Source organism: Epargyreus clarus, unplaced genomic scaffold, assembly GCF_041222505.1.
Source record: "Epargyreus clarus isolate Ecla_fem2 unplaced genomic scaffold, WU_Ecla_fem_2.2 ptg000015l, whole genome shotgun sequence".
NCBI classification, from domain to species: domain Eukaryota; kingdom Metazoa; phylum Arthropoda; class Insecta; order Lepidoptera; family Hesperiidae; genus Epargyreus; species Epargyreus clarus.
The window spans coordinates 6,194,539-6,210,037 of NW_027332223.1; positions in this window are offsets into that span (position 1 = coordinate 6,194,539).

The window sequence follows — 15,499 nt, forward strand, 5'->3', positions numbered from 1 at the left end:
ATCGTCGAGTGCAATCTAGGCGCAGGGAATGCTGCTTACAAAGTTCGGTCGATTAATATCAACTACGTATAGATTAACTCGTTTCTTCATTGGCATCGTACATAATTATATTGTGACCTAAATCATGCCTAAATCTGACAGATTAATATGACTCTGCTAGGTAATAATTGCATTTACAATCACTAGTTACCTAATTTAATCTACTGTTCGCATTTGTCTGTTCATAAAATTAATTTTCTGCAATCACCAATTCAAATTATACCCATAGTATATTTAAGTCAATAGCTTTTCGACTAATCTTAATTGAATGATTGTGTTAAATAGATTATTGTGAAATTTTAATCTATTAAAAGAGAACAGTAGAATTTAAAACGTAGGGCGTGTAACGAGCAAGTATAGAATAAAAATTGTATTATATACAGGGTAGAAAATTCCAAAGCCATACCATAGAAAAATAAATAATGATAACTAAATATTTATGAATCTATGGCTATGCTATAACTGATTTATGTATTTTGTCAAAAGTAGGCATTGTATATTAATAAAGGGGATATGTTGCAGACAGGTTGTAGACCATGTAGATGTTTAGAAACTGTTATCTTTTGTGAAATTGACCTATAGAAATACTAAAGTCGTTTAAAGTTACTACAAGTCTCCGAATGACACATAGCTTATATTTTCACAGTGCTAATGTTAAATGCAAGCAGCTGGCAAAATCATCAAAGTAGACATTTTACCTCCGTAGATAAATTATTGTAGATAACATTCCGCAATCTAGTCTAATAAGATATTTTAATTTACCGTTCCTGATTATTAAAGTAAATATTAAGATGATTATCAGATTTGACGCAGCATGCGTATTTTGGCAATTGCACATTTTAAAAGGCTCTAAATTTAAATTTTGTTATTTGAAAAGTTGTTCAAAAAAGCCATACTCTTTACATTACTACAGTTTGACATGAATTATTATTTATGCCTCATATAAGGCTCGCTTTGTAGAAAATTTACGTTATGTACCAAAATTGCTCCTAAATAAAATGTTTAAGTTGTAAATATACACTTTCTAAACTCCAACACCTGTTTTATTTTTCAACTTTTTCAATGTTCTTTAAAACTGCCTTAGATTAACTTCTATCATATATAAGTTGAATTCAGTATTTTTATTTACTGAACTCTGATCGTTGACTTTGTTTACCTAAAAAAAAGGTACTTTATAAAGCGTATCCAGACTTGAAAAAAAAAACAGGAGAAGATCTGCATATAAAAATCAGTCTTTATAAAATTTGGTAATCGTAAGAGATAAAAAATCTACTTTTTTATCTTATATATAAAATTCTCGTGTCACAATGTTAGTTACCGTACTCTTCCGGCTTTACCGATTTTCACTAAATTCTATATGCAAATTCAGCCATAGGCAGCCTCTCAGACGAAACATGGCAGCAGATTAAATTCTTTATTATTTACCTAATTCCTATGTACAATTTGTCGATTGTGCTATGTACCTACTCTGTGGGAATCCCAGATCACTTACTGAAGTTATACGATATAAAACTGCGAAAAATAATATTCTTTTGGTGCAGTTATTATTCGGCGTCACGATTTTATATTCCATACGGTAATTCAATACATATGCAAGTTCGAATATAATATTTTTCTCGCTGATTGTTTATTTTTTATGTTTCCAGTAGCCACCTATTTTTATAGATAAGACCTCCCAAAGGGGGTCTCGGTCGGCTGGCGGTGATAACGTTCCGGAAAACGCAACCGATTAGTATGTAAATTGTTGCGCAAACCCTATATTAGGTACAGGATAATAGAGTACGTACATCGCTATCTAAACACACGGTAGTATGTCAGTCAAGTCCACATAAAGAGTTGGAGACCGTGTTTTATCTATAATAGAAAACTTTCCATACAAAGAAATGTCGAGATATGAGCTAAACGGAGTATAAACCCAGGAGTTTTATATCTACCCGCTATGTCGTCCGTATTTATCTTCCTATGATCAGAATATTTTTAGTATTTTTTAAATAATAGCCTTTTACATGTCGTTCTTTCGGTTATACCTATATGCATCGCGCTGAAAAATCTACATCTTGCGGAGAATGGACAAGTGTCGAGGCGAGTACTGAATGGATTACTTCACACTCGCGTCTATTCGTTTACACTATTCGGCGAGTATCTCAACTTCGTATAATAATAATATAACTAATATACATAAATAAAGCTTAGAAAAATAATCTATATTTTTTTAAACAAAGGACATATCGCTCAACTTTATATTATCGTACCCTCAGAGATTGTACCACCATGGTACCACCCGCTGCAAATATCTATTATGCTGGTGTCCGTGAAACTAGCACAGCATTTGCCAGCAGAGCACTAAAAAATAAGAGTTCTATTCGCATGCACATGAGTTCTATAGTTCCTGATAGTTTTCAGGAATAGTTCTGGCGATTTCACGGAGATAAAGCAGAATGAAATAATGCTCTGCTAACTTCACACAGCAGAGCATTTTCTACAAAATTGAAAAAAAAGCTATTGATTAGTGTAATTAGCTAATATCTGGAGTTCCTAATAGTTTTCAGTGATAGTTCTCGCGAAATAAACTTAAAAAATAATTTATAGATAAAATAAATAAACAAAAATTTAACCAAAAAAAAAAAAATATGGAAAAAGGTTATTTAAAAGTGGAAACTCGTCGATTTTGCAAAGACTAGTAATAAAATGATACATTTGTACAATAACTGACCCAGGAACTCACACTAAAGTGCCAGCACAGCATACTAGAATAGTACAAATCGGAAAGATTTTCGACAAAACTTTTTTTAATATTATTTTCACGTAACCAGGGGGAAGGATCTCAGCGGTTTTACATAGGCTAGTACTATGGCTACAATTTAAAAATATAACCAATCCTAGAACTCACACTAAAGTGCCAGCAGAGCATACTAAAATAACAAAAATCGGATGGAGTTTCGAGAAATATTTTTTTTAAATTATTTCCACGTAACCAGATAGCGGGAACTTATCGGTTTTATATAGACTAATAACATAGCTACAATTTAAAAATATAACCAATCCGAGAACTCTCACTAAAGTGCCAGCAGAGCATACTAGAATAACAAAAATCGGATGGATTTTCGACAAATATTTTTTTTTTAAATCATGACCACGTAACCAGATGGCGGAAACTCATCGGTTTTATGGAGATTAGTAACATAGCTACAATTTAAAAATATAACCAATCCCAGAACTCGCACTAAAGTGCCAGCAGAGCATACTAGAATAACAAAAATCGGATGGATTTTCGACAAATATTTTTTTTTTAAATCATGACCACGTAACCAGATGGCGGGAACTCATCGGTTTTATGTAGATTAGTAACATAGCTACAATTTAAAAATATAACCAATCCCAGAACTCGCACTAAAGTACCAGCAGAGCATACTAGAATAGCAAAAATCGGATGGATTTTCGACAAATATTTTTTTTCAATCATGTCCACGTAACCAGATGGCTGGAACTCATCGGTTTTATGTAGACTAGTAACATATTTACAATTTAAAAATACAACCAATCCCAGAACTCACACTAAAGTGCCAGCAGAGCATACTAGAATAACAAAAATTGGATGGATTTTCGACAAATATATTTTTACAATCATGTCCACGTAACCAGATGACGAGAACTCATCGGTTTTATGTAGACTAGTAACAAACCTACAAATTAAAAATATAACCAATCCCAGAACTCACACTAAAGTGCCAGCAGAGCATACTAGAATAACAAAAATCGGATGGATTTTCGACAAATATTTTTTTTTTAAATCATGACCACGTAACCAGATGGCGGGAACTCATCGGTTTTATGTAGATTAGTAACATAGCTACAATTAAAAAATATAACCAATCCCAGAACTCGCACTAAAGTGCCAGCAGAGCATACTAGAATAACAAAAATCGGATGGATTTTCGACAAATATTTTTTTTTAAATCATGACCACGTAACCAGATGGCGGGAACTCATCGGTTTTATGTAGATTAGTAACATAGCTACAATTTAAAAATATAACCAATCCCAGAACTCGCACTAAAGTGCCAGCAGAGCATACTAGAATAGGCAAAAATCGGATGGATTTTCGACAAATATTTTTTTCAATCATGTCCACGTAACCAGATGGCTGGAACTCATCGGTTTTATGTAGACTAGTAACATAGTTACAATTTAAAAATACAACCAATCCCAGAACTCACACTAAAGTGCCAGCAGAGCATACTAGAATAACAAAAATTGGATGGATTTTCGACAAATATATTTTTACAATCATGTCCACGTAACCAGATGACGAGAACTCATCGGTTTTATGTAGACTAGTAACAAACCTACAATTTAAAAATATAACCAATCCCAGAACTCACACTAAAGTGCCAGCAGAGCATACTAGAATAGCAAAAATCGGATGGATTTTCGACAAATATTTTTTTTCAATCATGTCCACGTAACCAGATGGCGGGAACTCATCGGTTTTATGTAGACTAGTAACATAGCTACAATTTAAAAATACAACCAATCCCAGAACTCACACTAAAGTGCCAGCAGAGCATACTAGAATAGCAAAAATCGGATGGATTTTCGACAAATATATTTTTACAATCATGTCCACGTAACCAGATGACGAGAACTCATCGGTTTTATGTAGACTAGTAACAAACCTACAATTTAAAAATATAACCAATCCCAGAACTCACACTAAAGTGCCAGCAGAGCATACTAGAATAGCAAAAATCGGATGGATTTTCGACAAATATTTTTTTTCAATCATGTCCACGTAACCAGATGGCGGGAACTCATCGGTTTTATGTAGACTAGTAACATAGCTACAATTTAAAAATACAACCAATCCCAGAACTCACACTAAAGTGCCAGCAGAGCATACTAGAATAACAAAAATCGGATGGAGTTTCGACAAATATTTTTTTTTAATTATTTCCACGTAACCAGATAGCGGGAACTCATCGGTCTTATATAAACTAGTAACATAACTACAATTCAAAAATATAACTAATCCCAGAACTCACACTAAAGTGCCAGCAGAGCATACTAGAATAGCAAAAATCGGATGGATTTTCGACAAATATTTTTTTTTCAATCATGTCCACGTAACCAGATGGCGGGAACTCATCGGTTTTATGTAGACTAGTAACATAGTTACAATTTTAAAATACAACCAATCCCAGAACTCACACTAAAGTGCCAGCAGAGCATACTAGAATAACAAAAATTGGATGGATTTTCGACAAATATATTTTTACAATCATGTCCACGTAACCAGATGACGAGAACTCATCGGTTTTATGTAGATTAGTAACATAGCTACAATTAAAAAATATAACCAATCCCAGAACTCGCACTAAAGTGCCAGCAGAGCATACTAGAATAACAAAAATCGGATGGATTTTCGACAAATATTTTTTTTTTAAATCATGACCACGTAACCAGATGGCGGGAACTCATCGGTTTTATGTAGATTAGTAACATAGCTACACTTAAAAAATATAACCAATCCCAGAACTCGCACTAAAGTGCCAGCAGAGCATACTAGAATAGCAAAAATCGGATGGATTTTCGACAAATATTTTTTTTCAATCATGTCCACGTAACTAGATGGCTGGAACTCATCGGTTTTATGTAGACTAGTAACATAGTTACAATTTAAAAATACAACCAATCCCAGAACTCACACTAAAGTGCCAGCAGAGCATACTAGAATAACAAAAATTGGATGGATTTTCGACAAATATATTTTTACAATCATGTCCACGTAACCAGATGACGAGAACTCATCGGTTTTATGTAGACTAGTAACAAACCTACAATTTAAAAATATAACCAATCCCAGAACTCACACTAAAGTGCCAGCAGAGCATACTAGAATAGCAAAAATCGGATGGATTTTCGACAAATATTTTTTTTCAATCATGTCCACGTAACCAGATGGCGGAAACTCATCGGTTTTATGTAGACTAGTAACATAGCTACAATTTAAAAATACAACCAATCCCAGAACTCACACTAAAGTGCCAGCAGAGCATACTAGAATAGCAAAAATCGGATGGATTTTCGACAAATATATTTTTACAATCATGTCCACGTAACCAGATGACGAGAACTCATCGGTTTTATGTAGACAAGTAACAAACCTACAATTTAAAAATATAACCAATCCCAGAACTCACACTAAAGTGCCAGCAGAGCATACTAGAATAGCAAAAATCGGATGGATTTTCGACAAATATATTTTTACAATCATGTCCACGTAACCAGATGGCGGGAACTCATCGGTTTTATGTAGACTAGTAACATAGCTACAATTTAAAAATACAACCAATCCCAGAACTCACACTAAAGTGCCAGCAGAGCATACTAGAATAGCAAAAATCGGATGGATTTTCGACAAATATTTTTTTTTCAATCATGTCCACGTAACCAGATGGCGGGAACTCATCGGTTTTATGTAGACTAGTAACATAGCTACAATTTAAAATTACAACCAATCCCAGAACTCACACTAAAGTGCCGGCAGAGCATACTAGAATAACAAAAATTGGATGGATTTTCGACAAATATATTTTTACAATCATGTCCACGTAACCAGATGGCAAGAACTCATCGGTTTTATGTAGACTAGTACCATAGCTACAATTTAAAAATATAACCAATCCCAGAACTCACACTAAAGTGCCAGCAGAGCATACTAGAATAGCAAAAATCGGATGGAATTTCGACAAATATATTTTTACAATCATGTCCACGTAACCAGATAGAGATAACTCATCGGTTTTACATAGACAAGTAACATAGCTACAATTTAAAATTACAACCAATCCCAGAACTCACACTAAAGTGCCAGCAGAGCATACTAGAATAACAAAAATCGGATGGAGTTTCGACAAATATTTTTTTTTAATTATTTCCACGTAACCAGATAGCGGGAACTCATCGGTCTTATATAGACTAGTAACATAACTACAATTCAAAAATATAACTAATCCCAGAACTCACACTAAAGTGCCAGCAGAGCATACTAGAATAGCAAAAATCGGATGGATTTTCGACAAATATTTTTTTTTCAATCATGTCCACGTAACCAGATGGCGGGAACTCATCGGTTTTATGTAGACTAGTAACATAGCTACAATTTAAAATTACAACCAATCCCAGAACTCACACTAAAGTGCCAGCAGAGCATACTAGAATAACAAAAATTGGATGGATTTTCGACAAATATATTTTTACAATCATGTCCACGTAACCAGATGGCAAGAACTCATCGGTTTTATGTAGACTAGTACCATAGCTACAATTTAAAAATATATCCAATCCCAGAACTCACACTAAAGTGCCAGCAGAGCATACTAGAATAGCAAAAATCGGATGGAATTTCGACAAATATATTTTTACAATCATGTCCACGTAACCAGATAGAGATAACTCATCGGTTTTACATAGACAAGTAACATAGCTACAATTTAAAATTACAACCAATCCCAGAACTCACACTAAAGTGCCAGCAGAGCATACTAGAATAGCAAAAATCGGATGGATTTTCGACAAATATTTTTTTTTCAATCATGTCCACGTAACCAGATGGCGGGAACTCATGGGTTTTATGTAGACTAGTAACATAGCTACAATTTAAAATTACAACCAATCCCAGAACTCACACTAAAGTGCCAGCAGAGCATACTAGAATAACAAAAATTGGATGGATTTTCGACAAATATATTTTTACAATCATGTCCACGTAACCAGATGGCAAGAACTCATCGGTTTTATGTAGACTAGTACCATAGCTACAATTTAAAAATATAACCAATCCCAGAACTCACACTAAAGTGCCAGCAGAGCATACTAGAATAGCAAAAATCGGATGGAATTTCGACAAATATATTTTTACAATCATGTCCACGTAACCAGATAGAGAGAACTCATCGGTTTTACATAGACAAGTAACATAGCTACAATTTAAAATTACAACCAATCCCAGAACTCACACTAAAGTGCCAGCAGAGCATACTAGAATAGCAAAAATCGGATGGATTTTCGACAAATATTTTTTTTTCAATCATGTCCACGTAACCAGATGGCGGGAACTTATCGGTTTTATATAAACTAGTAACATAGCTATAATTTAAAAATATAACCAATCCCAGAACTCACACTAAAGTGCCAGCAGAGCATACTAGAGTAACAAAAATTGGATAGATTTTCGACAAATATATTTTTTCAAACATGTCCACGTAACCAGATGGCAAGAACTCATCGGTTTTATGTAGACTAGTAACATAGCTACAATTTAAAATTACAACCAATCCCAGAACTCACACTAAAGTGCCAGCAGAGCATACTAGAATAGCAAAAATCTGATGGATTTTCGACAAATATTTTTTTGAATCATGTCCACGTAACCAGATGGCGAGAACTCATCGGTTTTATGTAGACTAGTAATATGGCTACAATTTAAAAATACAAACAATCCCAGAACTCGCACTAAAGTGCCAGCAGAGCATACTAGAATAACAAAAATCGGATGGATTTTCGACAAATATTTTTTTTTCAATCATGTCCACGTAACCATATGGCGAGAACTCATCGGTTTTATGTAGACTAGTAACATAGCTACAATTTAAAAATACAAACAATCCCAGAACTCATACTAAAGTGCCAGCAGAGCATACTAGAATAGCAAAAATCGGATGGATTTTCGACAAATATTTTTTTTTCAATCATGTCCACGTAACCATATGGTGAGAACTCATCGGTTTTATGTAGACTAGTAACATAGCTACAATTTAAAAATACAAACAATCCCAGAACTCATACTAAAGTGCCAGCAGAGCATACTAGAATAGCAAAAATCGGATGGATTTTCAACAAATATTTTTTTTTCAATCATGTCCACGTAACCAGATGGCGAGAACTCATCGGTTTTATGTAGACTAGTAACATAGCTACAATTTAAAAATACAACCAATCCCAGAACTCACACTAAAGTGCCAGCAGAGCATACTAGAATAACAAAAATTGGATAGATTTTCGACAAATATATTTTTTCAAACATGTCCACGTAACCAGATGGCAAGAACTCATCGGTTTTATGTAGACTAGTAACATAGCTACAAATTAAAAATACAACCAATCCCAGAACTCACACTAAAGTGCCAGCAGAGCATGCTAGAATAACAAAAATCGGATGGATTTTCGACAAATATATTTTTTCAAACATGTCCACGTAACCAGATAACGGGAACTCATCGGTTTTATGTAGACTAGTAATATAGCTACAATTTAAAATTACAACCAATCCCAGAACTCACACTAAAGTGCCAGCAGAGCATACTAGAATAGCAAAAATCGGATGGATTTTCGACAAATATTTTTTTTTCAATCATGTCCACGTAACCAGATGGCGGGAACTCATGGGTTTTATGTAGACTAGTAACATAGCTACAATTTAAAATTACAACCAATCCCAGAACTCACACTAAAGTGCCAGCAGAGCATACTAGAATAACAAAAATTGGATGGATTTTCGACAAATATATTTTTACAATCATGTCCACGTAACCAGATGGCAAGAACTCATCGGTTTTATGTAGACTAGTACCATAGCTACAATTTAAAAATATAACCAATCCCAGAACTCACACTAAAGTGCCAGCAGAGCATACTAGAATAGCAAAAATCGGATGGAATTTCGACAAATATATTTTTACAATCATGTCCACGTAACCAGATAGAGAGAACTCATCGGTTTTACATAGACAAGTAACATAGCTACAATTTAAAATTACAACCAATCCCAGAACTCACACTAAAGTGCCAGCAGAGCATACTAGAATAGCAAAAATCGGATGGATTTTCGACAAATATTTTTTTTTCAATCATGTCCACGTAACCAGATGGCGGGAACTTATCGGTTTTATATAAACTAGTAACATAGCTATAATTTAAAAATATAACCAATCCCAGAACTCACACTAAAGTGCCAGCAGAGCATACTAGAGTAACAAAAATTGGATAGATTTTCGACAAATATATTTTTTCAAACATGTCCACGTAACCAGATGGCAAGAACTCATCGGTTTTATGTAGACTAGTAACATAGCTACAATTTAAAATTACAACCAATCCCAGAACTCACACTAAAGTGCCAGCAGAGCATACTAGAATAGCAAAAATCTGATGGATTTTCGACAAATATTTTTTTGAATCATGTCCACGTAACCAGATGGCGAGAACTCATCGGTTTTATGTAGACTAGTAATATGGCTACAATTTAAAAATACAAACAATCCCAGAACTCGCACTAAAGTGCCAGCAGAGCATACTAGAATAACAAAAATCGGATGGATTTTCGACAAATATTTTTTTTTCAATCATGTCCACGTAACCAGATGGCGAGAACTCATCGGTTTTATGTAGACTAGTAACATAGCTACAATTTAAAAATACAACCAATCCCAGAACTCACACTAACGTGCCAGCAGAGCATACTAGAATAACAAAAATTGGATAGATTTTCGACAAATATATTTTTTCAAACATGTCCACGTAACCAGATGGCAAGAACTCATCGGTTTTATGTAGACTAGTAACATAGCTACAAATTAAAAATACAACCAATCCCAGAACTCACACTAAAGTGCCAGCAGAGCATGCTAGAATAACAAAAATCGGATGGATTTTCGACAAATATATTTTTTCAAACATGTCCACGTAACCAGATAACGGGAACTCATCGGTTTTATGTAGACTAGTAATATAGCTAAAATTTAAAAATATAACCAATCCCAGAACTCTCACTAAAGTGCCAGCAGAGCAAACTAGAATAACAAAAATTGGATGGATTTTCGACAAATATATTTTTTCAAACATGTCCACGTAACCAGATAACGGGAACTCATCGGTTTTATGTAGACTAGTAACATAGCTACAATTTAAAAATACAACCAATCCCAGAACTCACACTAAAGTGCCAGCAGAGCATACTAGAATAGCAAAAATCGGATGGATTTTCGACAAATATTTTTTTCAATCATGTTCACGTAACCAGATGAAGGAACTCATCGGTTTTATATACAATAGTGACATAGCTACAATTAAAAATTACAACCAATCCCAGAACTCACACTAAAGTGCCAGCAGAGCATACTAGAATAGCAAAAATCGGATGGATTTTCGACAAATATTTTTTTTCAATCATGTCCACGTAACCAGATGGCGGGAACTTATCGGTTTTATATAGACTAGTAACATAGCTATAATTTAAAAATATAACCAATCCCAGAACTCACACTAAAGTGCCAGCAGAGCATACTAGAATAACAAAAATTTGATAGATTTTCGACAAATATATTTTTTCAAACATGTCCACGTAACCAGATGGCGAGAACTCATCGGTTTTATGTAGACTAGTAACATAGCTACAATTTAAAAATACAACCAATCCCAGAACTCACACTAAAGTGCCAGCAGAGCATACTAGAATAACAAAAATTGGATAGATTTTCGACAAACATATTTTTTCAAACATGTCCACGTAACCAGATGGCAAGAACTCATCGGTTTTATGTAGACTAGTAACATAGCTACAATTTAAAAATACAACCACTAGTCTACATAAAACCGATGAGTTCTCGTCATCTGGTTACGTGGACATGATTGAAAAAAAAATATTTGTCGAAAATCCATCTGATTTTTGCTATTCTAGTATGCTCTGCTGGCACTTTAGTGTGAGTTCTGGGATTGGTTGTAATTTTAAATTGTAGCTATGTTACTAGTCTACATAAAACCGATGAGTCCCGCCATCTGGTTACGTGGACATGATTGAAAAAAAAATATTTGTCGAAATTCCATCCGATTTTTGCTATTCTAGTATGCTCTGCTGGCACTTTAGTGTGAGTTCTGGGATTAGTTATATTTTTAAATATTAGCTATGATACTAGTCTACATAAAACCGATGAGTTCCCGCTATCTGGTCACGTGGACATGATTGTAAAAATATATTTGTCGAAAATCCATCCAATTTTTGTTATTCTAGTATGCTCTGCTGGCACTTTAGTGTGAGTTCTGGAATTGGTTGTATTTTTAAATTGTAGCTATGTTACTAGTCTACATAAAACCGATGAGTTCCAGCCATCTGGTTACGTGGACATGATTGAAAAAAAAATATTTGTCGACAATCCATCCGATTTTTGTTATTCTAGCATGCTCTGCTGGCTTTTTAGTGTGAGTTCTGGGATTGGTTATATTTCAAATTATAGCTATGTTACTAGTCTATATAAAACCGATGAGTTCTTGCCATCTGGTTACGTGGACATGATTGAAAAAAAAATATTTGTCGAAAATCCATCCGATTTTTGCTAATTTAGTATGCTCTGCTGGCACTTTAGTGTGAGTTCTGGGATTGTTTGTATTTTTAAATTGTAGCTATATTACTAGTCTACATAAAACCGATGAGTCCCGCCATCTGGTTACGTGGACATGATTGAAAAAAAAATATTTGTCGAAATTCCATCCGATTTTTGCTATTCTAGTATGCTCTGCTGGCACTTTAGTGTGAGTTCTGGGATTAGTTATATTTTTAAATATTAGCTATGATACTAGTCTACATAAAACCGATGAGTTCCCGCTATCTGGTCACGTGGACATGATTGTAAAAATATATTTGTCGAAAATCCATCCAATTTTTGTTATTCTAGTATGCTCTGCTGGCACTTTAGTGTGAGTTCTGGAATTGGTTGTATTTTTAAATTGTAGCTATGTTACTAGTCTACATAAAACCGATGAGTTCCAGCCATCTGGTTACGTGGACATGATTGAAAAAAAAATATTTGTCGACAATCCATCCGATTTTTGTTATTCTAGCATGCTCTGCTGGCTTTTTAGTGTGAGTTCTGGGATTGGTTATATTTCAAATTATAGCTATGTTACTAGTCTATATAAAACCGATGAGTTCTTGCCATCTGGTTACGTGGACATGATTGAAAAAAAAATATTTGTCGAAAATCCATCCGATTTTTGCTAATTTAGTATGCTCTGCTGGCACTTTAGTGTGAGTTCTGGGATTGTTTGTATTTTTAAATTGTAGCTATATTACTAGTCTACATAAAACCGATGAGTTCTCGCCATCTAGTTACGTGGACATGATTCAAAAAAATATTTGTCGAAAATCCATCAGATTTTTGCTATTCTAGTATGCTCTGCTGGCACTTAAGTGTGAGTTCTGGGATTGGTTGTATTTTTAAATTGTAGCTATGTTACTAGTCTACATAAAACCGATGAGTTCTTGCCATCTGGTTACGTGGACATGTTTGAAAAAATATGTTTGTCGAAAATCTATCCAATTTTTGTTATTCTAGTATGCTCTGCTGGCACTTTAGTGTGAGTTCTGGGATTGGTTATATTTTTAAATTGTAGCTATGTTACTAGTCTACATAAAACCGATGAGTTCTCGCCATCTGGTTACGTGGACATGATTGAAAAAAAATATTTGTTGAAAATCCATCCGATTTTTGCTATTCTAGTATGGTCTGCTGGCACTTTAGTATGAGTTCTGGGATTGTTTGTATTTTTAAATTGTAGCTATGTTACTAGTCTACATAAAACCGATGAGTTCTCGCCATATGGTTACGTGTACATGATTGAAAAAAAAATATTTGTCGAAAATCCATCCGATTTTTGCTATTCTAGTATGCTCTGCTGGCACTTTAGTGTGAGTTCTGGGATTGGTTATATTTTTAAATTGTAGCTATGTTACTAGTCTACATAAAACCGATGAGTTCCCGTTATCTGGTTACGTGGACATGTTTGAAAAAATATATTTGTCGAAAATCCATCCGATTTTTGTCATTCTTGCATGCTCTGCTGGCACTTTAGTGTGAGTTATGGGATTGGTTATATTTTTAAATTATAGCTATGTTACTAGTCTATATAAAACCGATGAGTTCCCGCCATCTGGTTATGTGGACATGATTGAAAAAAATATATTTGTCGAAAATCCATCCGATTTTTGCTATTTTAGTATGCTCTGCTGGCACTTTAGTGTGAGTTCTGGGATTGGTTGTATTTTTAAATTGTAGCTATGTTACTAGTCTACATAAAACCGATGAGTTCTCGCCATGTGGTTACGTGGACATGATTGAAAAAAAAATATTTGTCGAAAATCCATCCGATTTTTGCTATTCTAGTATGCTCTGCTGGCACTTTAGTGTGAGTTCTGGGATTGGTTATATTTTTAAATTGTAGCTATGTTACTTGTCTATGTAAAACCGATGAGTTCTCGCTATCTGGTTACCAGGACATGATTGAAAAAAAAATATTTGTCGAAATTCCATCCGATTTTTGCTATTCTAGTATGCTCTGCTGGCACTTTAGTGTGAGTTCTGGGATTGGTTGTAATTTTAAATTGTAGCTATGGTACTAGTCTACATAAAACCGATGAGTTCTTGCCATCTGGTTACGTGGACATGATTGTAAAAATATATTTGTCGAAAATCCATCCAATTTTTGTTATTCTAGTATGCTCTGCTGGCACTTTAGTGTGAGTTCTGGGATTGGTTGTAATTTTAAATTGTAGCTATGTTACTAGTCTACATAAAACCGATGAGTTCCTGCCATCTGGTTACGTGGACATGATTGAAAAAAAAATATTTGTCGAAAATCCATCCGATTTTTGCTATTCTAGTATGCTCTGCTGGCACTTTAGTGTGAGTTCTGGGATTAGTTATATTTTTGAATTGTAGCTATGTTACTAGTCTATATAAAACCGATGAGTTCCCGCTATCTGGTTACGTGGAAATAATTAAAAAAAAATATTTGTCGAAACTCCATCCGATTTTTGTTATTCTAGTATGCTCTGCTGGCACTTTAGTGTGAGTTCTGGGATTGGTTGTATTTTTAAATTGTAGCTATGTTACTAGTCTACATAAAACCGATGAGTTCCCGCCATCTGGTTACGTGGACATGATTGAAAAAAAATATTTTTCGAAAATCCATCCGATTTTTGCTATTCTAGTATGCTCTGCTGGCACTTTAGTGTGAGTTCTGGGATTGGTTATATTTTTAAATTGTAGGTTTGTTACTAGTCTACATAAAACCGATGAGTTCTCGTCATCTGGTTACGTGGACATGATTGTAAAAATATATTTGTCGAAAATCCATCCAATTTTTGTTATTCTAGTATGCTCTGCTGGCACTTTAGTGTGAGTTCTGGGATTGGTTGTATTTTTAAATTGTAACTATGTTACTAGTCTACATAAAACCGATGAGTTCCAGCCATCTGGTTACGTGGACATGATTGAAAAAAAAATATTTGTCGAAAATCCATCCGATTTTTGCTATTCTAGTATGCTCTGCTGGCACTTTAGTGCGAGTTCTGGGATTGGTTATATTTTTAAATTGTAGCTATGTTACTAATCTACATAAAACCGAT